The 26,608-nt window shown below is 44.0% G+C and overlaps 1 protein-coding gene across 6 annotated transcripts in view; it reads left to right on the top strand.

Annotated features, from left to right (window-relative positions):
* Nucleotides 1-26,608, top strand: part of FRMPD1 (FERM and PDZ domain containing 1) — an 87,952-nt gene that overhangs the window by 7,391 nt on the left and 53,953 nt on the right. Inside the window, exon 1 of one of the 6 annotated variants that reach the window (XM_027039467.2) lies at nucleotides 220-836. The exons of the other annotated variants lie outside the window; for them this stretch is intronic. The gene's annotated coding sequence lies outside the window, so the exon portion shown is untranslated. Of the gene's footprint in view, nucleotides 1-219; nucleotides 837-26,608 lie in introns of those variants that run through there. 6 annotated transcript variants of the gene reach the window in all.

The raw sequence follows: 26,608 nt of genomic DNA, 5'->3' as shown, positions 1-26,608 counted from the left end.
TCCCTGCAGGCTGTGGCTGCCCCATTGGCCTTGATTCTGCCCTTTGAAGCCCCACGCAGAAATCTGTTTCTTCTTCCCCATGATGGCCATTTCTGCCATTTGGACAATCAAAGACAGGGATCAGGTCCGTGAATCTTCACTGCTTCAGTTAGAATGTCCCAGTTTATCCAGTCCCCTGAAAAAGACACAATTGAATTGGACACAATAGCCATGCAGGTGAGGTCTGACCAGCCCGGAGGGGAGCAAGAGCAGGGCAGCCTCACTCCAGAGTCTGTCTTTGCATTTAGCACAACCTGAGGCCCAGTTAGGTTCCTGTGGAACCGCACTCATGCTGGTGTCAGAGAGGCCTGGTGAGCTGTAGAGGAGAGTGTCTGGGACCAGTGGCTGATGTGGAGCGGCTCCGGTTGAGGCAGTGCCCTCTCTGGGACTCAGAGCCCTCGTCAGTCTGATAACGTCTACGGCACTGTATCAGTGTCCTATGGCTGCTGTGACAAATCACTGCAACTTTGGCTTAAAACAGCAGAAATGTATTCTGTCACGGTCCTGGAACCCAGATGTCTGAAATCAAGGTGTCGACAGGGCTGTGCTCCCTCGGAAGGCTCTAAGGAAGAATTTTTTCTTTGCGTCTTCCAGCTTCTGGTGGCTGCTGGCATTCCTTGACTTGTGGCTTCATCACTACTGGCTCTTCCTCCTGTCTGGGTTGAATCTCCCTCTGCCTCACTCTGATTAGGACACTTGTCATTGCTTTTAGGGCCCACCTGGATAATCCAGGATCAGCTCCTTGCCTGAAGACCCTTCACTTAATTGCATCTGCAAAGATCCTTTTTCAAATGAAGGTAACATTTACAGATTCTTGGGATTGGGGTATGGACATATCTCTTAGGGCACTATTCAGCCTTTGGCCTCTTACTTTCTCTCCTTATGTGACTGCTCTCGATTGTATTTGAGCCCAGCTCTCCAGGGTCCCGAGCCTCAGGTCTCCATTGGGCACATGTCATGTGACTTCCTTTCTTTAGCATCCAGGCTGCTGCTCTGAGGGGCCTGGTTCTGTAGATGTGGGTGGGTTTTTCTGATCCTTCAGTCTTCACCAGCATGTCCTGGCTAGTCAGTGGAGTTTTTATCAATGGGAAGAAGTTGTGGCTATTAAAATATTCATTACTAATTCTTAGGCGTAGGGGAGATCCCCTAGTGAACGTGCTCTGGATAGAGAAGGGACACAGAAAGGAAGACTTAATGTCCTTGCATTTCCCCTCTAATTCAGTCCGAGATTGGCTCATTGAACTTGAGGGAAATTATTTATATTCTCAGCGCCCAGGTACATATCTCTTTCTGAAAAATAGGGAAGTGCTTCTTCGCAGCTTTCAGAGTGTATTGTAGTGTGATCTTTTTGCCTTTTGGATAGCCTGTTTCAGAAGTTCCATGGCCCGTTAGGTGGAGTTTTTAGTTGCTACTCGCTGATGCGTTCTCCAAATGCAACACAAATAAAATATGCTTTTCTCCAAAGAGCGTATGCATCACTTTGTTTGCAGTTGACATGCCAGAGTGCCAAAAAGGCCTCGGGCAAGCAAGAGTGTTGGGTCTGGTGAAGCCCCGTGGTGGAGCTGAGGGGATGCAGCAGGAGGGCGGTGGCTGAGTGGGTCTAGCACTGAACCACTCCATACTCTACTCGTGACTGTCACTGCTGCTCTGGGATTACTGACTCACACCTACCCAGAGTGTCCTCTTTGACTGCTGCTCCTCTCGGGTCAGTATGCTTTGCTAAGAAAGGTCTCTGCAGGGGGTGGGGAGGAGGGAGGAGACAGATGACTCAGACAGTCCTGCCCCACCTGCAGCTGACAGCAAGTCAGTGTAGGGCGGAGTGCTGCATGTTACAGAGACCCATGGGAGCCCTGCAGAGGGCTGGCCATGCCTTGGGTGAGATCCAGGAAGGCTTCCAGGAGGGACTGGCCTAGAGCAGTAGACTGAAAGTATCCTTAGTTGTATCCCCACTGGGACCCCAGATTGCCCCCTTCCTGGTCATCTGACTAGATTTGACCAAGAAGAACCTCAGGTTTGCAAAGGATCAGAAGGATCAGCTAGTAAGATACTCCAACTGCACTGCTTGGAGCCCTAAGGGCAGGTGTAGGGGAACAGTTCAGAGAACTCTGCCTCTTATTTTGCTTGCTGGGTTTAAAGAACAGTGATTTCCCAACTTGACAAGGCTTGTTTGATGTAGCCACCTAGAAATAGCCCCATATCAGAATGCCCTGCCTTATCTAGGAAGTCTTTTCCAGGCTGGAGGAGCACCTCCCCAGATGGTGTGACTATGAGGTATTTCCACATAACCTGCCCCACTTGACTGTGAGCTTCCCCCAGGCAGGGGCTGAGCCTGGTTCAGTCCAGAGCCCAGGAGAAGGCCTGGTCCTGGGAGGGCCAGGCTTGGCATATGGTGCTGACTGATGAAATGAAAGACGTGATTATGATGATTGCCTGCCTTGCATCTGGCTCCAGCTGCCCTCAATGCCCTTCACAGTCACCAGTGGTATCCTGGCTATGGCAAGGCCTGTTTGTTTCTGTCTTATACCTGCTTCTGCAGTGGGTCTGGCCTGTCAGCCAAGCACTAGCGATGGGTGGTGCCTGCCCTCTTCACTTTCAGGAGGCAATGAGGCTCTAGACCTAACATTCAGGCTCTGAAGGTGCTTGCTGTCTGTTATCCTGGAACATGGCCAAGGCCACCAGTAAACTTGCTCACTGGGTCTTCCTGGCTCTTCCTTGGTAACCCATAGCCTCAGGGCTAGGGTCAGAGAGGCAGTGGGGCGTGGGCAAAGTGCCTGGGCTTTTGACTCCGTCATACCTGGGTTTGCTAGCTACATGACCTGAGGCACATTATTTACTTGCTTCTTTAATGGACCATCTGCGAGTGTTAAACTTACAGAGGGCCCGAGGAAGACACAGCCACTATTTTCTACCTATATACGTGGTAAATAGTCAATAATTGTTAATTTCCTTTTTATATTATCTGAAGGGCTATCAAGGGGAATTGAGATAACTTCTAGGGTTAGAGGCTGTCTAAAACCAAACTTTGTTTCCCCCCATCCTTTCCAAATTCCATCAAGCCTTTCAGCCTCCAAATTCCTCCAGCATTGCTAACGTATTTGATTTCTTCCTTTCTTTCACCTAATAATTATCATCAACTCTGTATATTTGAAGAGGTTGCTTCCCCAATCTGGGCCTCAGTTTTTTATCTGTGGACTGGGTTATTTCTAAGGTCCTTAATAGCCTTGGCACTACATTTAATTCCACAACACAGATTGAGCATCCACTCTGTGGAGGGTGAATGTTCTAGACCCCAGGGCACATAGGGATTGAGGCCACAGCCTAGTGTGGGGACAAACAAGCAGAGTGTGTGGTGAAAGCCCTGGTAGGGGATGAATCCAGAGCTAAGGTAATCAGAACCAGAACAGGGAAAGACCAGAGGAATGTATGGGCTCTGCACCCTCAGGGAAGAATTATCTAGAAATGTTTGCTGTGGGCATGAGAGCATTAGTGATGGAGACAGGTTCCTCCCAGGTGGCATTAGGATTTTCGCTTTGAGTTGGAATGATCGATATGGAAAATCCCAGCAGAGATGGCATGTATTAGGGACCTTATTTCCTCTCTTCCTCCTGCTTTCCTGCTAAAAAAAAAAAAATCCAAATCTCCAGAATATATTGACCTTTATGTATAGAAGCTCTTGGGATACGCAGCATAGTTTAACAAGTATCAGTTGTGTGTCTAACTGAGAAATGTCTAGGAGGTAGATGCAGAATTACATGCCTAAAGAGAATTAATCTATTTTTTGTCATGATTGTGTTCAGAAACTAATTTTCAAAGACAGTTTCAATTTTCCCAGCTGTCTGGATGATAGTTAGAAGCATACAACCTGTGCACTCCCATCCCTTCTCTTGTATTTATTCTGCCCAATTTAATTTGGTTAGATTCTATAAACGTTTATTGATTGCCTATTAAAAGTTAAGCCCAGTGTTCAGAGGCTATGGGTGTGACAGACTATATCACTATCCAGAAGTTTCTTTCCTAGCTGGACTGATAAGACCCAGGAATCAGCAAACAGAGCCATCTATTCACTGGGGAATTGCTGAGTACATTGGTGTGAGTGCCAGGATTTCTGCTCCCGGCAGAGAGATCTGGAGAGAAGGATGGTGAGGTTGGTTCTCAAGGCTTTTGTAGGAGTCTGCATTGGAGATGGGCCAGAGACTGGAAGCAGAGGCAAGGTGCAAGGAAAAGAACAGGTTGGCAGGTGAATTTAGCAAGAGCCAACTTTTCATTCTCAACGCCAGCCCCTCATTCTCATGTCCTGAGAATGAAAATAACATCCAGGTGGCCAATAGACATATGAAAAGATGCTCAATATCACTCATCATCAGGGAAACAAAAAGCAAAACTACAATGAGATACCATCTCACACCTGTCATAATGGCTAGGCTCACAAATACGAGAAACAACAAGTGTTGGTTAGGATGTGGAGAAAAAGGAACCCTCTGGCACTGTTGGTGGGAATGCAAACTGGTGCAGCCACTGTGGGAAAACAATATGGAGGTTCCTCAAAAAATTGAAAATAGAACTATTCTGTGATCAGAAATTGCATTAGTATTTACCCCAAAAATACAAAAACACTAATTCAAAGGGATACATGCATCCCTATGTTTATAGCAGCATTATTTACAGTAGGCAAATTATGAAAGCAGCCCAAATGTCCATCGATATATGAATGGGTAAATATGAGGGTGTGTGTGTGTGTACACTGCGAGATCTCAGCCAAAATCAGACGCTTAACTAACTGAGCCACCCAGTTACACACCCAGTACACACACACACACACACACACACACACACACACACACACACACACACAAGGGAATATTATTTAGCCATGAAAAAGAATGAAATCTTGCTATTTGCAACAACATGGAAAGAGCTAGAGAGTATAATGCTAAGCAAAATAAGTCAATCAGAGAAAGACAAATACAATGTAATTCCATTCACTTGTGGAATTTAAGAAACAAAACAAATGTGCAAAGGAAAAAGAAGAGAGGCAAAACAAGAAACAGACTCTTATAGAGAGCAAACTGGTGGTTACCAGAGGAGAGTTGGATGGGGGGATGGGTTAAATAGGTGACAGGGATTAAGGAGTGCACTTGTGATAGGCACTGGGTATGTATGGAGGTGTTGAACCATTATATTGTGCACCTGAAATTAATCTGTAATACTAGGATATTAACTATACTGGAGTTCAAAAAGAAAAGAATACAAATATTCCTTTCATATGTGAAGCTTCAAAATGCCTCAGGAACTTTGCTCATGCTGTTCCCTTTGCCTAGCCTGCTCTTTCCCTTCATCTACCAGGAAAACTCTGAGTTCTCTTAAGTGTACTTCTGTTCAGACCTCATTGACCCTCCCTCCCCTGGCTTCTTTTAGTATGGTTCCTGGAGCATTCCCGACCCACAATCTCTTGATGGTGATTATCAGGTGAATAAATTGATGACTGAATAACTGATTTTTGGGTTCTGTGTCTGACTTACTTGAGGGAAGTGTGAAATGTTTGCTGAGAAAGGAGTGGAGGGCACCAAGGTGAAGACGTGGGTGGCGGGTGCTAAGCAGGAAGACCACTGAGGTGGGGTGGGGGAAATACCCTTTGGAGAGGGAATAGAATGTTGGTTTTCTGATGAGTGCAAGCATACAGTTGAAAAAAAAAGTGGGGGGGGGGTGCGGTGCGCCTGGGTGGCTCAGTTAGTTAAGCGTCTGATTTTGGCTGAGATCTCGCAGTTCATGGGTTTGGGCCCCACATTGGGCTCTGTGCTGAGAGCTCAGAGCCTGGAGCCTGCTTCAGATTCTGTGTCTCCCTCTCTTTCTGCCCCTCTCCTGCTTGTGCTCTCTCTCTCTCTCTCAAAAATAAACAAACATTAAAAAAAAATACTCTGGAGAAAAAACACTGTAGGCATGAAGCATTTGGGGAAGAATCTGCCTCCAGAGTAATCAAAGGACTGCAAATAAGCAACACCTCCTTTGTAAACTTACTAAGGTAGGTGTCAGTGAGCATTTAGGGGAGGTGGCTCTAACACTGATGGAGGAGGAAGCCTGCAATAGCCCTTCTGGAGTGCAATTTGGCCAGATCTAAAGCTGTACAAACTTGTGCAGTTTTTCACACAGCAGCACCTCTCCCAGGAATTTATCCTAAGAGAATAACTAACGATGTATTATGCAAAGATGTTTATCTCAACATTGCTTATAACACAGACATTGCTAAAATAGAGCAAATGTCCAGCAATAGGGGGTTAGCTTTAAAAATGGCACTCTGATCAATAGGACATAGAAAATAATGCTGTACAATAATAAAGACATAGGTAAATGTATAAGGGGTATTGTTCTAGGAAAAAAAATCAGGCTAAAACCCAGCATATACAGAACATTCACAGTTATGTTGAAAATGTGTATTTTCACACAAAGAGGCTAGAAGGGTAATTAGCAATTTGTAGACTGTGTAGCAGATGATTTTTGCTTTCTTCTTTCCAAGGAAGACTAATTTCAAAAACCAGGCACATGTATTACTTTTATAATGGGGGAAGGGGTGTGAGTGTTAAGAAGAGTCTTAAGTGTGAGTCTTAAGAAGAAGAGAGAAGCTACTGGAGAGCATTGTTTGAGCTTCAGTGCATTGAAAGCAAGATGGGCACATCGTTTATCTTGCAAATTCCAGACAGGTAGTGTTTTCATAAGGAAGAGTGGTCTTCGGTCTATTTGTATGAGTGTATTTATAGAAGAGAACGCTTTGGGGGAAGGAAATAGATTGATTTTTTTTCCCCTTGAACTTTTGAAATTATTCTTTCCACTCCATTTGTAATTGAGCCCAGGGAGCTATTCTTATATCTTCCTTTCTTGGGCACTGCATTAGACTTAAAAATGTTAACTGGCTTAGGATGTGGGTTTTTCAAAAATGATTCCCCTTGAAGTCTTCACTGGACTCTCTTGAGTGCCTAAAAATTGGGATCCCAAGGAAGACCACCTTCTGAACTCTATCTTGCTCTTCTGTGTGGTCCATTTGGCCCCTTCATCCTCTGGCAACCCTCAGTAACAGGTCATAGACCAGCCCCACATTGTTGTGATGGGCCCCATCAGCCCCATGTAAGGGACTCAGGATAATTCACCTGCATTGGGCACTGTCGGTTGGAAGGTTTATTTAGAGGCCAATCTGGCATCACCTTATCCTGTGGACGTAACATTAGTCTGCAGAAAAAGAGATCAGAGCTGGGTAGAATCTCTTTAAATATTAATAATAGTGATGTCTTTTGCCACACATCTCCAAAGAGCTCTGAGCATTTCAGACATTACCTCATCATTAATTTTCACAGTGTTCTTGGGTGAGAAGCTGATGGCAAGTCTTATGGTCTCCATTTCGGGCAGAATGTAGCAAATATTTTATAGTTAAACTAAACTGAGGAGTTGTTTTGACCAGATATCACCTGATGAAAAGAATCGAGGCAATTTTTGTGGCATATTCTTTTACACTTGTCATATATTTGTCATAAATGAAATTGCCTTCCTGCATTTGCTCCTTAACGGTAATGAGTGCCTACTGTGAGCAAGGCGCCGTGCTGAGCACTGTGGCCAGGAGGGAAGTTTAATCTCCTTAGTCACACACTTAAGGCCTTTGGTGATAGGGTTTCCACCTGCCATTCCTACCCTGCGTCCTCAACCCTACTTGACATGCCCTTGGTCCCTCATACCCCTCAGCCAGGTCTTCAGGGCAGGCCAGAGTCATCTCCCTGCACTTTCTATACCCTTCTCCTCACCCCTGCAGGTGTCACTGTCCCACCCTTCATAGCCTGGTCACCTGCCCCTGTATCCCCCAACTGTAGCCACAGCTGGACATGAGGTCCCATCATCAACCACTACCAGCCCCCCTGCTGTGCCTGTACTAATCTCCACTTGTATGTATGTGATTTACGTACACTCGATGACATCTCTTGACTGGAGGATGGTCCAGTTCATCCTGTGTGTCTCTCAGTGACTTGCCCTTGTTAGATATGTAAGTACTCATCGAAGGAAGGAGTGAAACAGGCCAGGGCCACCAGTTCGTGCAGAGCCCTGCGGGGTGCAGAGGGCACGGACAGAACCCGGCTCAGCCTGAGCCCTTCTGGGGCCAATCACCAAGGGCCCTTGCTGTCTACGAGCCCGTCCTCTGCACCCGCACTCACACTCTGGCCCCTCTCATGCTTGTGGTTGAAAAGCATCCTCTTACACGGTGTTCTGGGGACACACGGGAAAAGAGGGACACTTGGAGTGGCTTTCAGCAGGGGCCCTCTGCTTCTTTCTTTCTTGGCTCTGCTGTGCAAGTCCCCGTCGCCGGGAGGGCTTTATCTGGAGCATTCTGGACCCCTGAGCCGGCTCGAGGGCTGGGATCACCTCGTGCTCCACCTGCGGCAGGTTGTGTGAGGCCGGGTGGGTTATTTAATCTTCCTGTGGCGTCATTTCCCCATCTGTTGAGGGGGGATAATGTGTTTGAGGGTGACCTACCTCCCCGGGAGGCTTAGCGACTTAATGCCGTGCGGTTCACTTTAACCCGGGTCAGCTGGGCACAAGGGGGCGGGTGAGCAGGCGCCCAGTCAGCCCCGAAGCCACAGAATGGGTGCCCCGTGAGACCTGGGGCCTCGTGTTCTCGGTTGCTCTGGGCCCAGTGGCAGGTGGGCTGCCATCGAGGGCCTGTGGGGTCTCCTCTCTCGGCTGGTTCAAGTGGCTGAGGTGGGGAGGATGAGATGGCATCTGGATGACTTCTGGGCCTGTGGTGCTGCAAGGGGAGAGGCCAGACTCCCGCGGAGGGCATGGTTGCAACTGCCCCTGAGCGGCAGGAAAGTGGGCGCCAGGCCCCGGGGGGACCCTGCGACTGGGCCCACATGGCCCGGCGATCAGCTTTCCTTGGACTCATTGATGAGCTAGGGGAAGGTCATTTGATCCTCACATTCTTGTGGCCACGATCTTGGGAAGGTGGCCTTTTCTCTTTAAAGAGAGCTGTGTGCTGGGTGGCCCAGGAGCAGTGTGCCCCTGGGATGGAGGGGAGGTGCCAACGTGGGGAAGAGGGGCTGATTTCTCTCCTTGGATGAATCCCGTCAGCTCTGCTCCACTGGTGAGTTATTCTCTCATTCTGTAACATGTCCTGCTTTCTCTAGAAGGTTTGCAGAAAGGGAGCTGTTTTTTTTTTTTTTTTAATTGTAGCATTTTTTTAAGTTAAGTTTTTAATTCCGGTTAGTTCACAGCATTATATTAGTTTCAGGTGTCCAATATAGTGATTCAACACTTCCATACATCACCCGGTGCTCATCACCACAAGTGTACTCCTTAATCCCCATCACCTATTTAACCCATCCCCCCCACCCTCTGGTAACTATCATTTTGTTCTCTATAATGTAAGAGTCTGTTTCTTGATTTCTTTTTTCCCTTTTGCTCATTTGTTTTGTTTCTGAAATTACACATACGAGTGAAATCGTATGGCATGTGTCTTTCTCTGACTTATTTCACTACATTATACTCTCTAGCTTCATCCGTATCATTGCAAATGGCAAGATTTCATTCTTTTTTATGGCTGAGTAATTTCCTAACAGTAGTATATTTGCTGTGTATTTTAAAATCTACTTCCATGGTATATTTTTGAGCACTTATTATTTGTGAAATATAAGTGAAGTTTCTTTCAGTCTTCATAATTGCAGTTATTATGGGCTCTTCTCCAATTTAACTGTTAATTATTTCTCGTGTTTTCAGTTTTCAATTTGCAGTATCTTTAAGCATTTTATATAGAGATAGGATAATATTTAGTTTTGGAACTAAGTTGCCAACAGGTTTTTAAAATTGTGAGATCATGGGATGTAAGACCTGACCCTGGAGATTTTTCAGGTTGAGTATCTCTGTGGTTCTAATTGTGCAATGATGTCCAGAAAGAGTAGTGAGGAGTCTTTGGTTACCCAGCTAACTGGTGACACATTCAGGACTTGAACCTAGGTCTCTTAACTCCTTTGTAACTTTCTGGTCTACCCTGTAGAATTTAGAATTTAGGTTCTGAATTACAAGTGAGAAGGAAAAACCATGATATGATGTTGTTTCTCCGTGTGCCTTAATCTGATTAAAGATCAATTTTCTAGCCTTAAAAACACTTGTATCATATACAAGGGGCTGATCCTTGCACCTTGAACCCCTTGATTAATTTGTTCATCTACATGGAGGATCCTTAAAGCACGGTCCCTATCAGCATATCCTGGAGCTTGTCAGAAATGCAAAATCTGAGCCCCACCCCAACCTACAGGCACAGAAACTCTGGGCGTGGGGCCCACCTGGGTTTTCACAAGCTCTGCGGTCCTCAGTAAAGTGGGAACCACTGCCCAGCAGGACTTCAATTTCCCCCTCCCTGTGTTTGACAGTCAGTAGAGGACACACTTGATGCTTCTGTGGATTTTGAGCTGTCTTCACTGAAGGAGCTTCTCTGTTGCTGCTGCCTATTTTTGATGATAATACCCCTCCCCTACTCTGCTTCCTCCCCTCTGCACAACACACACACACACACACACACACACACACACACACACACACACATCCAGCAGGAATGAAAGGTCAATGGATAAATAATGAGACTAAATAGGGGATTTTGATAGAAACAGGTTTGTAGACAAAATGTTCCAACCACTGGGATAGAGTTCTCACGTTTCCAGACTTGCTACCTCTCTAAGTGCAGTGATAAATTCAGTTGCTGCCAGCCATATTGTACTGTTTTCTGCCGCTTGTTACTTGATTCATTCAAAATTTTAGTACTTTCTATTTGCATGACATATGTTAAATGTGAGGGGAAAATGTATTTGGGTTTATAGTTTATCAGGAAGTAGAGAATATGTGCAGAAATAACAATACAAGCCAGCCAGTGATAAATACATGAGAATCATCTCTAGTAAAAGGTTATGGAAGCCTGAAGATGGTGGGCAGCATGTATTAGGGAGGAGGACATCACAGAAGACTTCATGGAGGAGGTAGCATTTGAGTGAGTCTTATAAGGAGGCAGGGTTTTGACGTGGGGGGTAGAGGGGAGTACAGAACATTCTAGGCAGAAGTGGGGAAAAGATAAAGGCGTGGCAGGGACTCTCAGTGCATTTTGTTTGGGCCAGGGGTTATTTGAAGGTGATTAGCAGGAAATGAGGCTACACAAGTAGGTCAGGGCCCAAAGGAGAAGGATCTTCAAACACCCTCTAGGAGTTTGTTCTTTATCCTGAAGGCAATGGGGAGCCACTGAAGGGTTTTGAATGAGGGCAAGGCTTGAGCAGGGCTGTGCTTTTAGTAAAATTCATCTGCCATCAGAGTAGGAAGCAGATTGAAGGGGAGGTGGGGAGGCTTTGTTTTTATTTTGTAACTATTTTGCAGTGGTATGTTGATACATTGACCAATCATCTTAATGTTTAATTAGGAAGGAATTGCTTTTCTTATGGTGGTCATTGGGTTTTGAAATAAGCTTCCAGGGCATAGATTATTGTCCAGGGGAACACAGTTCTAATTTTATAACGAGGAATCTGCAAGAAAATGGAAATTGCTTAACAGAAGGGCTTTATAGGAAACTTCCAGAACTCCTCCCTTCTTTGTTTTTCTTTTCTAACATTGTCTTTTAAGCAAAAATGGATCTGTATTCATTTTACTCAGGAATGACCTGGTAATGTCAGGTCACATAAAATCTGAACATCAAGCACCTGAAATGTGGATCTTCCATGCTGCTTTTTTCTCCTCCAAGCTGTTTTCCCTCTCAGTCACCGACTTACTTTGTTAGAACACCTGAATCTAAGTCAAGGATCTGCCTTCTTCCAGTGGTGGCTCTCGTGGGAATAGTTGTAGCAAATTGGAATGTCATGAACTTGTAGATGTGCTGTGATGTCTAGTATTTGATGTATAGAGAAGACCCTGTTCCTTCTGATTCATTTCAGCAGGGCTGTCTTCCTAGGGCCTGGGCTTTGACTAGCTAGCACCATTAGCTAGCACTATTTTAAACACTGAAGAATCATGGTGACTCAGGCACCCATGGCCCTGCTCACATGGATCTTGTATTACAGCAGGAGATATCCATGAATAAATAATCAAATATAGTTTTGAGAGAGGGAAACTATGGACAGTCGGACAAGCCAGGAGAGGAATAGCGTAACCCAGCAATGACAGTGGCGTGTGCAAAGTCTCAGTGGTGAAAGCAAAAGGGAAGGGGGTCAGTGTCTTTGGAAGTCCCTGGGAGGCCGAGGGAGGGAGGTATAGCAGAGCAAAGAGGCTGCACAGCTGCATGGGGCCTGAACAGGGAGGGCCTCCAAGGTCTGTAAAAAGCACAAATCTGTGAAAATAGTAGCTACCATTTACAGGCACTGTTCTAAGCAGTTTACATGCATTAACTCAGTCCTAACAACAACCTTGTGAGGCAGGTACTATTATTGTCCACATTTTACCAGTGGGGAAACGGAGGCACCAAGTGGTTAAGGAACCTGATAGTCACAGATCTAGTAAGTGACAGAGCAGTGATATGAGTCCAGGAGGACTGCTCCAGAGTTCACACTGCAGACCCTAACCAATTATCCTAGAAGTTGTGGGGTGACATCATAGGGTTTGATGCAGGGCAGTGACCAGGTCAGATCTGCATCTTAGAAAAATGGCCATGTGGTGTGGAAATGGATTGGCAGGAGAGAAGGCTGAATGAAACAGGGAGAGCAGGTGCTGCGTGACCATGTAAGAGACCACATAAGAGCCTGAGCGTGTGTGATGGCAGCGGAGACGGGAGAGGAAACACGGGAGATGTTTGGGGGTCACAGTAGCAGGGGCTGAGAGTGGTTGGGTTCGGAGGGAGGGTACAGAGACTCTCCAATGCCCGGGTTCCGGGCTTGGGAAGATGGGGGATGGGGCAGTGGGGCGTTCATGGTGCTCCTGATGTCCCTGCCATGGACGCCCCAAGGTGAGCTGCTTCGTGTCTGTCCCAGGAGAGCAAGACCTCTGAGCTCTCTGCCAGGTGCAGACACGGAGTCCGAGGTCAGACCTTTGAGCCTTTCCAGATGTGCAGGGGGGAGTGAGGGTGGTGGGGGGACAAGGGGCAGGGCTGCTGGTGGCTGGGGGCTCACCACCGTGCCATCTCCCTGGGAGCCTGTGCTCCATCCCTCAGAGCTTGGATTCTCTTCTCAGAGCCTGTCTCTCTGATCCTAACACAGGTGTCGTTGTGCACAGACAGAAATAATGGGGACTTAAAAAGAAATGAATTCAGTTTACTCCCTAAACCCGGTATCCGGCGGATCAGACCTGTTGTTTTGAGTCTCCTGCCTGTCTGTGCCCAGCGGCCCTTTACACTAGTGCCCAGAGTGCAGAGATGGCTTTATCGCCTATGGTTTACGCCTTACATTAAACCAACTGCTTTTCCTGGAATGTTCGATGGTTTCTTAGCATATTCCGAGGGTTCCAGAAAGAGGATGAGCTGTAACTTACCCTTTCTCTGGGTCTGTTGTTTGTTCCCCGACCTCAGAGATGGTGCCCCACCGAGTGTCTGCGGCCTCTGCTTCTCCTCCTCTCCTCAGGCAAAGCTCCGGCCAGGGTGGTTTCTGTGTCCTTTCAGAGCGGGGTGACCCCAGCCGGCCCTTCTCTGTGAGGTCAGGGACAGGAGGCAGAATGCTTCCTGAGGGTGGAATGTCTGGTTTCTGGGCCCTGCGGTTTTCAGTGACCTACGTCTGAGCCGAGGTGGCAGTCGTTGACCGTTGTCAACACCACTGCCCGCAGCTGCCATCCCCCAACAGCTGACCCGGTTCCCTGCATGTCATGCTGTGAGCTGGGCTATTCTACAGGAGGGAGGAGAGGTTTCTGGGCACAATGCCTAACTGGGGCTTAATTAAGCCAGCCAGGAGGTCCGTCGGTTTGAACCCTCACACGGGGGCCCGACTGGCTGGCAGGAGCCGTTTCGTAGACTCTCTGGAGCATTTCAGATGTCCCTTTCCTGTGGGCCCCACACTCTGCCTTGGACTGGCCGGCAGTCATTTATCCACGCACCTTGCCATCTCTCTCACACTGTGAACTGTCCCAGGGCGGGGACCGTGTCTGATTAACCTCAGTCTCCTCTACCGCGGCCAGCACAAGGCCCAGCTGACAGAGGTGCTTGATTTTAATGAAGGGCACCGATTTGGGACCAAATCTCCTGACTTGAGACGGTTGCAGACCCTTCAGACTGGAGTCTGAAGATCCGGGGACAAGACTTGAAAAATGCAGAGACCGGGGCCAGCTGTCCATGGCCAGTGCCGAGTCTGTGGGAGGACGAGGACTCTCAGGGAAGACTCAAGACCTCTGTGGCCAGGAAAGAGCCTGACGTCCCAGGTCACTGAGGCTGGAGCCCTGTGAAGTGTGTTGTGCCCAGCTCTGGAAGCCGTTCTGTTTCTGTGCTGCAGTGGCGGTGGCCGCTGTTTTCCAGCGTGATGGATTGGGGGTCCTGCCTTCCTTCCCCAGCACAGACCATGGAGTCCAATCCAGCTGCTTCCTTTGAGCAGCTGCGGGAGTCCTTGGACTGAATTTCCCAAGCACTGCTCTTGCTGTGGGTTTTGTTGGTGGTGCCTGTGGTCTCAGACATGCCCGGAAGCTACTGAAAATTAGTTGGCGTGTTAACGACATTTGATGCATCAGTTGATAGTAAAGTAAAAACTAAGTCTCGGCTTTGAGTTTATGTGCTGCAGTTTTGTTGAATTATGTCCAGATGGTTGTCAAGAGAATTTTTCTTAACAGATGAGGGCATTTGCAAAAACCAAAAGTCTATGGGGAAGAAAACACTTCACACTGAATGTCAGGGGGCTAAAGACCCTGGGAACTGATGGCATCTGAACTGAAAGGCCCTTAGTGGCTTCGAGGCCAGCCCTGGATCCTTCTGTAGCTGTGCAGGAGCAGGGGGTATGTATTATCATGAAAGTGCCAGTCGACAAATCTGTGGTCACTTTCAGGGTGGATCTTTTGGCTGTTTTTTCATGGGTTGGTCACATATTGTTTTGGTAAAACATATACACATAAAATGTACCTTTTAAAAACCACTTAAAAATGCACAATTCAGTGGCATCAAGTACATTCACAGTGTTGTGCAACCCCGACCACTATTTAGTTCTTGAACTTTTTCATCACCCCAAGAGGAAGCCCTATACCCATTAAGCTGAAACACTCTATTCCAATACCCTCCCTGAGTCCCTGGCAACCACTAATCTCTTTCTGTCTCCATGGACTTATCTTGATATTTCATGTAAATGGAATTGCACGTCATGTTGCCTGCTGTGTCTGGCTTCTTTCACTTAGCATAAATTTTTGAGGTTCATTGGTATTGTAATGTGTCAGTATTTCATTCTTTTTTATGACCGAATAATACTGTGTTGTATGGATATACCACAATTTTTTTTACCCACTCATCCATTCATGAACCTTTGGGTTGTTCACATCTTTTGGTTGTTGTGCATAGTGTTTCTGTGAACGTCTCTGTAGAAGTTACTGTTTGAGCATCTGCTTTCAACTATTTTGTGTATATACCTAAGAGTGGAATTGCTTGTCAGTGGCAACTCTATGTTTAACTTACTGAAGAGCTGCCAAACTATTCTCATTCCCCCTTTTGAATGTTTCTCCTCTCCAGGCTCCTCAGGCTGCTCTCAGCCATCTTTGACTGTTTCTTCTCAGTTTTCCCCATGATTCCTTTGTGTCTCCAGTCCCTGAAATGATAGTCCCACGCAGGGCTCATTCTTTCCTTCCTTCTGCTCATTCTTTCCTAGTGGTGCTCAACTGTAGCTGCACATTACAATTCCAAGGGCTTTCTTAATAAACCCTGTCCAGGCCTCATCTTGGGGCAGTTAAATCGGTATCTTTGGGCAGGTGGAGCTTGAGCATTGGTGTTATTTAAAGGACCTCAGTGATTTTGATAGGCAGCTCCTTTCAGGATATTTATTTATTCTCATGGTCTCAACCTGAGGACTGTCCAATTTTTATTTTCAGCTGCAACCATCTACTAGACATATCTGTGAATGTTTCTCAATACCTCACATGCAGCATCTGCCAACCAAACCCATCTTTCCTCCCAAACCTGCCCTTTTCCCAATGCTTCCCCCTTTGGTGAAGAGGACTACCATCTCCAAACCAGAAGCTAGAGAGTTATTTGTGCCTTTTCTCTCTCTGATATTCCAAGTTCCACTTGATTGATTCATTTATTTAATAATTCATTACCCAGTAGTTAGGAGTACGGGCAACTGGGGAGAAATGCAGTCTAGGATTTATGTTAGGAAGATATAAAAGACACGGATGAAACAGTTAAGTAACATTATAGACAAGAGAATAACTTGTGGGTCGTCCAGGTGGCTCAGTCGGTTATGCATCCAACTCTTGATTTTGGCTCAGGTCATGATCTCACGGTTTGTGAGTTCAAGCCCCACATCTGAGACTGCGGAGCTTGTCTCAGATTCTCTCTATGCTCTCTCCCCTCTCAAAATAAATAAACTTAAAAAAAAAAAAGAGAGGATAACCTGAAATTAACAACATTAGTGTAGCTGTTATTATTGAGGACTTTCTGTGTGCCATGGGTTCCGGTAGTACTTCATGTATATTATCTAATATACTGGAAGGTAGGGGAAGTCAGCCCACTTCACAGATGACAGTACAGGCTCAGGGAGGCTATAGTACTTGTCCACAGATGTGTGGTTAGCACATGGTGGTAAGAGTTGGAATTGGATTCCAGGACACGTCAGGGCCTGTGCTCTTGACGTGAGAGGTCAGTGGCGAAGAGCCGTGAGCCTTGAGCCCAGCAGCATTGTCAAAGCATGCAAGAAGGAGGATCAAGATGTGACCACCAAATGAGATCACCCATGCCCATGAAGTGCTTTGGAGACTGTAGAGGATGGTGTAAAACCCTTGTCTCCAGCGGATGGCTTCTACCATTCTGCTCTGAATTACAAGTAGGGGTTCATATCGCTGATTCCCTCGGTGAATTGTAGACTCCATGCCGGTGAGCATCGTGCTTGTTGGTCTCCATGTCCCCCTCAGCCCTTGTACCTGGCATGATGTTGTTGATTAGTAAGCATTCCTTGAATGAATGTGTGAATGTGAGCGTGGTCTCAGAGGTAGAAAGGGAAGCAGGAGCCATGGTGATGTTTGTCCAGGTGTGTCATAGCAGGGTGCTTGACTAGTGGTTTGACTTAGAGAATTGGAGAGAAAGAGGGGAACTCTTTGGCCCTCTGGAAATAGGAGTGGGAGAGCCCATGATGGAATCTCCAAGTGAATGAACGTCAGCCTGACTCCAGACTTGCAACCCCATGCACTGGTCATCTGATTCTTTTTTTTCTCCCTGGTACTTACCCTTTATAACATTCTTTGTCAATTTCCTTTGTTATGTTTATATCATTTCTTGCCTGTGGAAAGCCTCACCTGGAAGTAAAAACTTCATGAGGGTAGTCAGTGTTGTCTATTTGTTATGCAACTTTATCCTCCAATCCTTCCAGCCTAAGCAAACATTAATGACTGTCTCCCACGGTAGATTTGCCTATTCTTGACTTCCTGATGACCAGAATCATATAATGTGTAGTCTTTGGTGACTGGCCACTTTCACTTTAGCACAGTGTTTTCAAGATGCATTCATGCTTAACCCCTTAACTTTACAGGTAAGAAATTGGACTCAGAGAGGGAAGGGACATGACTTGGGTCACGTGTCCTGCTAGTAGCAGAGCAGGAATCTGATTGCAGGGCTTCTGTACCCCTATCCAGTGCTGTGTTCCTGTCCAAGGTGGAAACAAGGGGCTCAGAAGCTGCAACTGACTCAACAGTGACATTTGCCATCTGCCTCTGAGGCTGCTTACAGGGCTCCTCTAAACATAGCTGTGATGGGGTGAGGCCTTGAAGATAGTGTTATTGTGAGTGTCTGACCTTTCCCACATCCTTTCCAGGGCTCACTGTCCATCTGATAAAGTAGATAACTTGTGTGACCAGTTTGCAGTCTTCTGCGTGGAGTGGCCTGGGTGTCCGTGCCCTCATATCACTGGCAAGAGGAAGGGACAGCCTGGTCCCTATTGGTGCAGGCTGTTCCTCTTGCCACTCTGCAGCTCCCAGAGGGCCATGCAGAGGCCATCTGTATTGAGCCAGAGAAGAAGCTGTGTCCTCCCTAAGAGATGTCTAATCCTGTTCGGCACATGTGAAATCAGAGTAGCATGACAGTGCCCTGACCCTGTGTTTCCCAAAGACTTGTCTTTGTGCCACATGGCACCCAGGATGGGTTTTGGTGATATGTGAATGAACATTTTTGTTTAAGTAGTGGTGTATTTATTTTAATGTATGCCATGAAAAAAGCCATGTCTGGCACGATCAGACCTATGATTTAATGAATATTATCACTTAGGATGAAGCTACAGAGGGGGTACATACCCCAGAATCCTTTTTACACAGGTGGTGTATGTGGCAGGTGTGGTAATCTGGATATTTGCTGACATAGCAAGGGCCATGAGGGCAGTTTGAGGTCAACTGTCATTTGGGGACTGCTACTCTGGGGTGAGGATGACCTAGGGTACTTTCTCATGGGCCACCTCCTATGTCTCCTTTGCACCTGGTGCAAGGTGAGATGGCAGAGGCCATTAGACCATTCCAAGGTCTAATTCTAGAACATTCTCATCGTCCCCCAAAACACCCTTTACCCATTAGTAGCCCATTCTCCTTTTCCCTTCCCCACAGCCTCTGGCAATCACTAATAAGTTTTCTTCATGTATGGATTTACCTATTCTGGACATTTCATGTAAACGAAATCATACAATATGTGGCCTTTTGTGTCTGGCTTATTTCACTTTTCAGGGTTTTCAGGGTTCATCCATGTTGTAACATGTGTCAGTCCTTCACTCCTTCTTATGGCAGAGATAAACTTCTTATACTTCCAACTTTTGCCTCCGACAAATTTGGTGATAGAGCTGAGCTCACACTACCTCAGAAAAAGAGGTAACATTTGGTAACATTTGCATAGGACTTTATAGTTCTCAAAGAATTGTCATAAGTAATAGGATGTAAGCCTTAAACCAACCCTGGAACACAGCTGGGCAAGGATCGTTGTAATTGGTTTTACAGATGAGAAAACAAGCTGAGAGGGAAGCGTTCTGTGCTAGTCCAGGGTACCACCACGGCCATTCATTGATGTGTGAGTAGGACTTTGGTGAGTGATGGGCAGGGGGTGTGGACAAAGCAGAAGAGACAGCATCTGCGGGCATCATGAGGGTGTGAGAAATTAGAGTCTGTAGAACAAGGGGTAATTCAGTTCTGCTGGAGGTTATGGTGTGAGGGAGATGAGACAGACAGGTGGGCAGGGGCCAGATCACAGAAGACTTGATGCATCCTGAGGCCAGGAGGGACGAAGGAGGCTGGAATCATTGAGTCCAGTTCCAGAAACAAGCAAAATAATCTGATTTGGAATTCCAGTTACGTCACTTCCTTACCATGTGCTCGTAGCCAGATTAATTGCTTCATGCCTCAATTTCCTTTCTGTAATGAAGACTGTAATAAGCATTAAGTAAGATAATGCATACAAATTGCTTAGCCCAGTGCCTGGTTCATAGCAGTTTGTATAGTTAATATATTTGAAATATATTAATTATAGTTAATATATTAATTAATTATAATTAATATATTAATATAGTTTGGAAATGAGTCATGTGATTAGAATGACATGTTGTATCGCTTTGGTAGCCATATAGAGGGCAGATTGATGGAGGGTGAAACTAGAAGTAGGGACTGGCCAGGAGGTTATTATAATAAGTCCCAATCCAAGAAAGGAGAGGAAGTGACAGATTAAGACAACCAGAAGCAGGGGCACCTGGGTGGCTCAGTCAGTTAAGCATCTGTCTCTTGATTTCAGCCTAGGTTACGATCCCAGGGTCGTGGGATGGGCTCCGCTTTGGGCTCCGTGCTGAGCATGGAGTCTGCTTCAGGTTCTCTCTTTATCCCTCTCCCTTGCTTGTGTGCTCAGTCTCAATATCTCTCTAAAAAAAAAAAACAAAGAAAGAAAGAAAGGAAGAAAGAAAGGAAAGATAACTGGAAGCAAAGTCAATAAAACTTGGGGACTGGATCAATGTGGGGCATGAAACAGGGTAAGTCAAGAATGATTCCCAAATTTTTGGTGTGGGCAGTTAGAAAATTTAATGGTAGTCTCCTCAATAAGATATTCCATTTGGAGGAGGGGATTTGAAGAGTGGAGCAAAGAAAGATGGTGAATTCTGTTTTAGGTATAACTGGCTCCACTGCTTATGGGACATCTTGGTAGAGATCCTAGAGAGGCAGATGGCTCTCAGAGCAGCTCGAAACCATGGGAGAAATGATATCGCTTATGGGGAATGTTTAGAGCAATAAGTCTCAAACTTTACTGTATACTGGAATCACTGGGATAGGGGTTGTCTTTAAAAACTACCACTGTCTTGGGGCGCCTGGGTGGCTCAGTCGGTTGAGCGTCCGACTTCAGCTCAGGTCATGATCTCACAGCTTGTGAGTTCAAGCCCCGCGTCGGGCTCTGTGCTGACAGCTCAGAGCCTGGAGCCTGTTTCAGATTCTGTGTCCCCCTCTCTCTCTGTCCCAACCCACTCACATTCTGTCTCTCTCAAAAATAAATAAACATTAAAAAATAAAAATAAAAAAAAAACCTACCACTGTCTGGCTTGCACCCTCAAACATTTTGATTTAATTTTCTAGGGTGTGACCTGGGGTTGTTAAAAGCTCCCTGTATGATTTTACTATGTGGTGAAGTTTGGGAACCAATGGCCGAGAAATAATAGGTATCATTTATTTGGATGACAAGGGAGCTGAAAACCCAAACCAAGGATTAGATGATGGACAGAAGAGGAGTTTGCTGAGAAGACTGAGTAGGTGTATGTATTCTGAGGCTGAAGGAAATGGAGCCCAAGTCACAGGAGTCAAAGGAGGAAGATCAAGAAGTTTTAGCACTTTATGTAGGTTTAAGAGTAAATGCTAGTTTGGTCATTTATTTCTCTCACTATTCCAGTGGCTGGGTATTTGCCAGGCATTTTGGTTTCTTATGCTTTTTAATTTTATCACCTCAACAGTTGGCTTATATCCTTGGGCCTTTGGTATATTGGAGACTAGTTGTTGTAAGAAGGTTTATATTTTATTTATTTTTCTGTTTATTACTGTCGTGTGGAAGTGCCACCATCCCATTTTGTGTTCCATTCATCTGTCATTTATTTAACAAACATTTATTGAATTTATTAAATATTTATGTTGCGAGTTGGATGTACTAAGATGACTAAGAGAAAAAACCCTGCTTTAAATTTTTTGAGAGTATATAATTATCTTTTTTTTATGTTTCAAGTTTATATTTAAATTCTAGTTAGTTAACATATAGTGTAATATTGGTTTCAGGGGTTAGATTGTTTATAACCTGGCCCAGACAAACTCACAACCTGGATTCATCTCACCTCCTAAATCATAGGCTCTTGGAAGGCACATGTGGAGTTAGTTCCTATCCAGTTTTGACTGTTCCCTGTAGGATCCCTGATCTGCTAATATCTTTTGTAGTTCTTGCACACCTTGGTGATGAAAAGCTTTTTCTCCTTTAAGGCAGCCCAGTACCATTTTGATAGCTCTGATTATGAAAAATTCTTTTCAAGATGGGCAAAATAGATAAAAGTTAAAGCTAATTCCATGGGTTCATGGAGATTCATGACACTGTTGTGTCTACTTTTGTGTATGTTTTTAAAATTTCCTTTAAAAAATAGAAAAGTTCTTTACATTGAGCTGAAATCTGTCTTCTTGAACTTTGATGAATTGTTGGTTAGAGCCATTCAGCACAAGTCCAGATTCCTTTTACACATACAGTCCATTCCAACATTTATGATTGTTCATAAATTCTCCTACATCTTCACAACTGAACAGTTTGTTCAGGTTATTTATCTCCGGTATTTTCAAATTGAGTCCCATGTGCAATCATGCCAACTATAGGCACTGATGGTTTAAGTGCCTTTGCTGTTTTTATCTGTCACTTCTCTTTCATGTTGCATTGCACTGACTAGCAACTCCAATGTTGTAATGAACGTCATAATTTTATTTTCTCTTTTAAGTGGAATGCTTCTATTTTTCTTTCTAAAATAATATTGAATTGCCTGGTTGTAAAAATCAAACAAGATTAGTTTCCAGCATCTTATGATCATTGACTTTATTATTTTTTTATGAGATAACATATATTAATAATTTTCCTTATATTGAGATGTTCTTTCTTAGGATAACCAGCTTGATTATGATATATTATCCTTATAATGTGGATTTTGCTGGAGGTAATTTTGTTTTAATTAAAAAAGCAAGCATATTAAGAATTCTTTATCCCAAAGTAGAGAGAACAGTAAAATGAACTTTACATGCCCTTCTCCCAGCTTAACGTTATCAACGTTTTCTGCCTATTATCTTATTTAGGAGTTTTTTGAGTATTTCATGAGTAAGATTGACCTACGTCCCTTTTTAGTGAAGCTTTGTCAGATTTTAAATTCAGGGCTATCTTTGCATTATTAGAAGAACTTGATAGACTGCTATCATTTCCTCTGTTGATGAATATTTTCTATTAATTTTGGGGAGAGTTTGAAATAATTCTTTATAAACATGAAAACACATCAAATTCTATGTAGGGTACTTTTTTCAGATTTTTTTTTTTAAATACCTTCTAAATTTCTTCTGCCGGTATAGATTTACTTGGAATTTTTATTTCATGTTTTTAGTTCAGGTTCTTTGCTTTTAGGGGTGAAGATATTAAATTTTCTGTTTCCTGGAGTTGATCAGCCTTGTGGAAACCATAGAATAAATGAGCCAAATACGCTGACCACTCTGCCAGGTACCTCCCACCACCAGTCAGAGAGAAGGAAGGGGCTGACCCTTCCCTGAAGTGGAGGCTACGTTTCATTCATCTCTCATATACGGTCACCTGCACTGGGTGTTTTTTTCAGTAAACGGGTGTTTCCTGAACTGGAGTTTTAAAAAAGAATTTACTTATTTATTTTGAGAGAGACAGAGACAGCATAAGTTGGGGAGGGGCAGAGAGAGAGAGAGACAGAGAGAGGATCCCAAGCAGGCTCTGTGTTGCCAGTGCAGAGCCCAACGCGGGGCTCAAACTCACAAACCGTGAGATCATGACCTGAGCCGAAAACCAAGAGTTGGTTGCTTAACTGACTGAGACACCCAGGCGCCCCTGAATTGGATTTAAAAAAAAAATAGTATCTTCATCCATCCAGGAAAAACCAACATCAACCCCTTGGTCTCTTGAGTTCCCAGGGTGTTTCACTGCTGAACATCAGATTTTTATTTTCCCACGTGGGTCTTAGAGTCTTTTCCTGTTAAGACCCTATATGGAAAGCATGTCTTCCACTATGCCCAAGGAACTGGTTTAGGAAAATCCCTTGATAGATAAGAATGCACTTATATACTAAAGGTTTGCTGTGGAAATCTTGGAAGGTATCATTCTGTGAGACTGACCTTGTTATCCAGGAATCTACCCCTTAGGAAAATTGAAGGACTTACCAGGAAGACTCTAGAAAGATACATTCCTAATATATCCTCCAAAGCCACCCATATTTACTTATCTAAATTCCTTGTGCATAACATGTATAGCACTGTCTAGTATTTTTTCTGTAATGTTTATCTGTCTTTGATCATTTCTCATTTTGTTATAATTTGTACCCTTGTTTTGCTGGTTTTGTCAGTCTTTGTCACTTTTTAACCCACATCAACGTTGTCTCTATTAAGTGAAATTTTATTCTAATTTTCCAGTTTATTTCTGCTTTTATTTTAGTTTTGTTCATTCTCTCATTCAACAAACATTTGTTGAGCCTATGTGACAGATCCTGGGAGAAATAAATAGAGATAAGACATGGTCTCCATGCTCAAGTTGCTGACAGCATAATAAGAGGAGAGAGTAAATAGTGAAAGCAAAAACAAAACACGAAGCTGACAAAAGACCTTCACTAGCAGGTTAAAAAAAAAATCACAGAAGGACTCCTCGGGATGTCTTTCAAGAACAGAGTTTCAAATATCACTTGTAAAGCTTTTGTATTCCCCAGAGAGAAAAAGAACAAACTTGAGTCTATACCTAAATAATGTGCTGCACAACATATGAACCTAATCCTTTCTTTTGCAAGTGATGATCTTCTTTTCCTCTTTTAAAACAGGTTTGAAAGATGCTTGTTTAATTTTTGAAGTTTAAGAACTTTACTTGCTGCGTAAGGAGCCTTCCTCAAGGCATGTTGCTTTTTGTGCTTTTGATATTTGAGACGTATTTTTCAGCTCAAGAAATTTACCTTTGACTCTTTGATTTCAATTTTGTGCATTCCTATTTTCTTTTCTCTGCCAGTCTCTATTGTGAGTTGAATATCCTCAATCTGATTCAACGTCTGATAGCTTCACTTGAATTGCTATCCAGTTTTATTTTAAAATTTCGATTTAGTGTAAGTGATTTTGGGCTCTTCAGTTTCTCGTCTATCCTTTGCTGATTTTTGGTAATTTTCATTTCTCAATAGCTGGTACTAGTTGCTTGAAGGTCTTTACTATAACCTCTCCTATCCCTTTTGAAGGATTTATATCCTTAATTGTTCGGTGCTTTTAAGATAGCTTGTCTACCTGGTGTATTTAGTCTTCTTTTCCATTTGCAAAATATTTTGAGAGAGTTTACCTTTTCATGTTACTTTGTTCCAGACAACCAGAAGTGTACTCAGTCTGGGGATTCATGCCCCTTTATAGGATTTTGTCAAATTGGTTGTGTGCCCAGAGGAGGGTGATCTAAAAGGATCCTGTCATATAAAGAACTGTGGAAGGAACTGGGGACGTTTATTCTGGGGCAGAGGAGACTTGAATATTGCAACAAAATTGCTATGTTCAAATCAGGAAAGGTTTATGTATAGAAAAAGGGGCTTATTTATGCTAGATGATGGGGAGGGTTGGGGAGGGGTGGCCATACTGCTACTGAGGACTGAAGCTCTCGTGAGGTGGAATTCAGCTTTAAGTAAAGAAACTTTCTAGCAATAAGATGGGTCCAATAGTGAATGACAGAATAATTAGAGGCCGGATGACTTCTTGGCAGTGGGATTGCAGAAAAGATTCAAATGTTTGGAGATTATCTGGGCTCTTACTTTCTTCCATTAGCCCAGCAATCCAGAGGCTAATATTAAAACCATTAGTAGGTCATTTTCTTGACTTTAAACTCTCCTGCTTAGACCTTGCTGAATCAGGGAGCACTTTTAATGGCTTGGTTGACATTGCCATTTCTTTGGTCTTCAGCAATCCCTGGATGAAAGCATGTACCTTATCCACAGTCCAGATATATAATGCAAGTGAATTCTTATCATTATAGCCATATGTGTTTATTTGAATCAATTAGCTAAATTCTATTTGGCAGCAGTTTCATAACAATTCTATAAGTAGCCATTGCAATTTGATGACCTTCAAAAGGAATAGAAAAGCTTTTGGATGCGTCCTTTTGGATATGTCTGAGATCCTGACATTTCTGCAGTCATTTGGAGACTGAAACAACAGAGAGATCAGAGATATTTTTTTTATCTTCTAGTGCTGTGGTTTCTTTAGGATCTCCAGCTGCTCTAGGTGATTGGGTCTTTGAATTTCAAGGCAGAGCATAACACATATCATCTTGCCTGGTTTCTGGATCGGTTCAGACCTCAAGGTGCATGAGTGGGAGGAGCCAGAGGTCATCTTGTCCCTGTATTCCACTGCAATGTCCCTCCTGCATCCATGCAGTTATTTCTATATGGTGGCCTTTTGGTGGTTTGTGAACCATGATCAGACAGGCCTCCTCCAAATCTTTGTCAAATAAATATTCTCTGGTTTTTTTTTTTTTCAATGAGTCTTCACATGACTTGGTTTTAAGTCTTCTTACCATCCTAGACCTTTATAGAAAGACGCTGAAAGTGTGATAATCAGGAAAAAAGACAAATGGAGTTAATACCCATATCCTAAAGTTGTCAGCTGACTCACTCCTGTTAAGGGCCTGACTGAGGCAATTGATATTTGAAAACAATATCCTGTGGGCCTTGCTGGATGTTTATTCTTTTGTTCTTTCTGATTAGTCTCTCTGTGTGTCAGACATTGGAACCTGCATTCTTGACCCTCCATGGTAAGTCTCACAGAAATATGATGTGATTTTGTATTCTTGGGAAAGGGACATTCAAAAATCCTTATTATAAAAGAGCTTTTACAACAGCAAGGAAGCAAGTGTTCCAGTAGGGGAAAAAAAGGAAAAATAAGAAAGTAACAAAAAGGAAATATAAGTGTCCATAGCTCATGAAAAATGTTCAGATATACTAGTAATCATATAACTTTAAATAAAAACTATTATGAGCTCTGATATGGAAAGATGTCCATGATATAGTCACTGGTTACAAAAATGCAGGCTGACTGTAGAGTGATTCTATTTTTGTGGACTATACATTTTAATATATGTAATAGAGATTGGTATAAATTTAGGGCAAAGTTGGTGCAAATACCCACCAAATACTTCATATAATTTTTATATGTGATGGAATTATGTGTACATTTACTTTTTTTCTATATTTTCAAGAAA

The sequence above is a fragment of the Acinonyx jubatus genome, chromosome D4 (genome assembly GCF_027475565.1).
Source record: "Acinonyx jubatus isolate Ajub_Pintada_27869175 chromosome D4, VMU_Ajub_asm_v1.0, whole genome shotgun sequence".
NCBI lineage: Eukaryota > Metazoa > Chordata > Mammalia > Carnivora > Felidae > Acinonyx > Acinonyx jubatus.
This window is presented reverse-complemented; position numbering and strand designations above follow the sequence as displayed.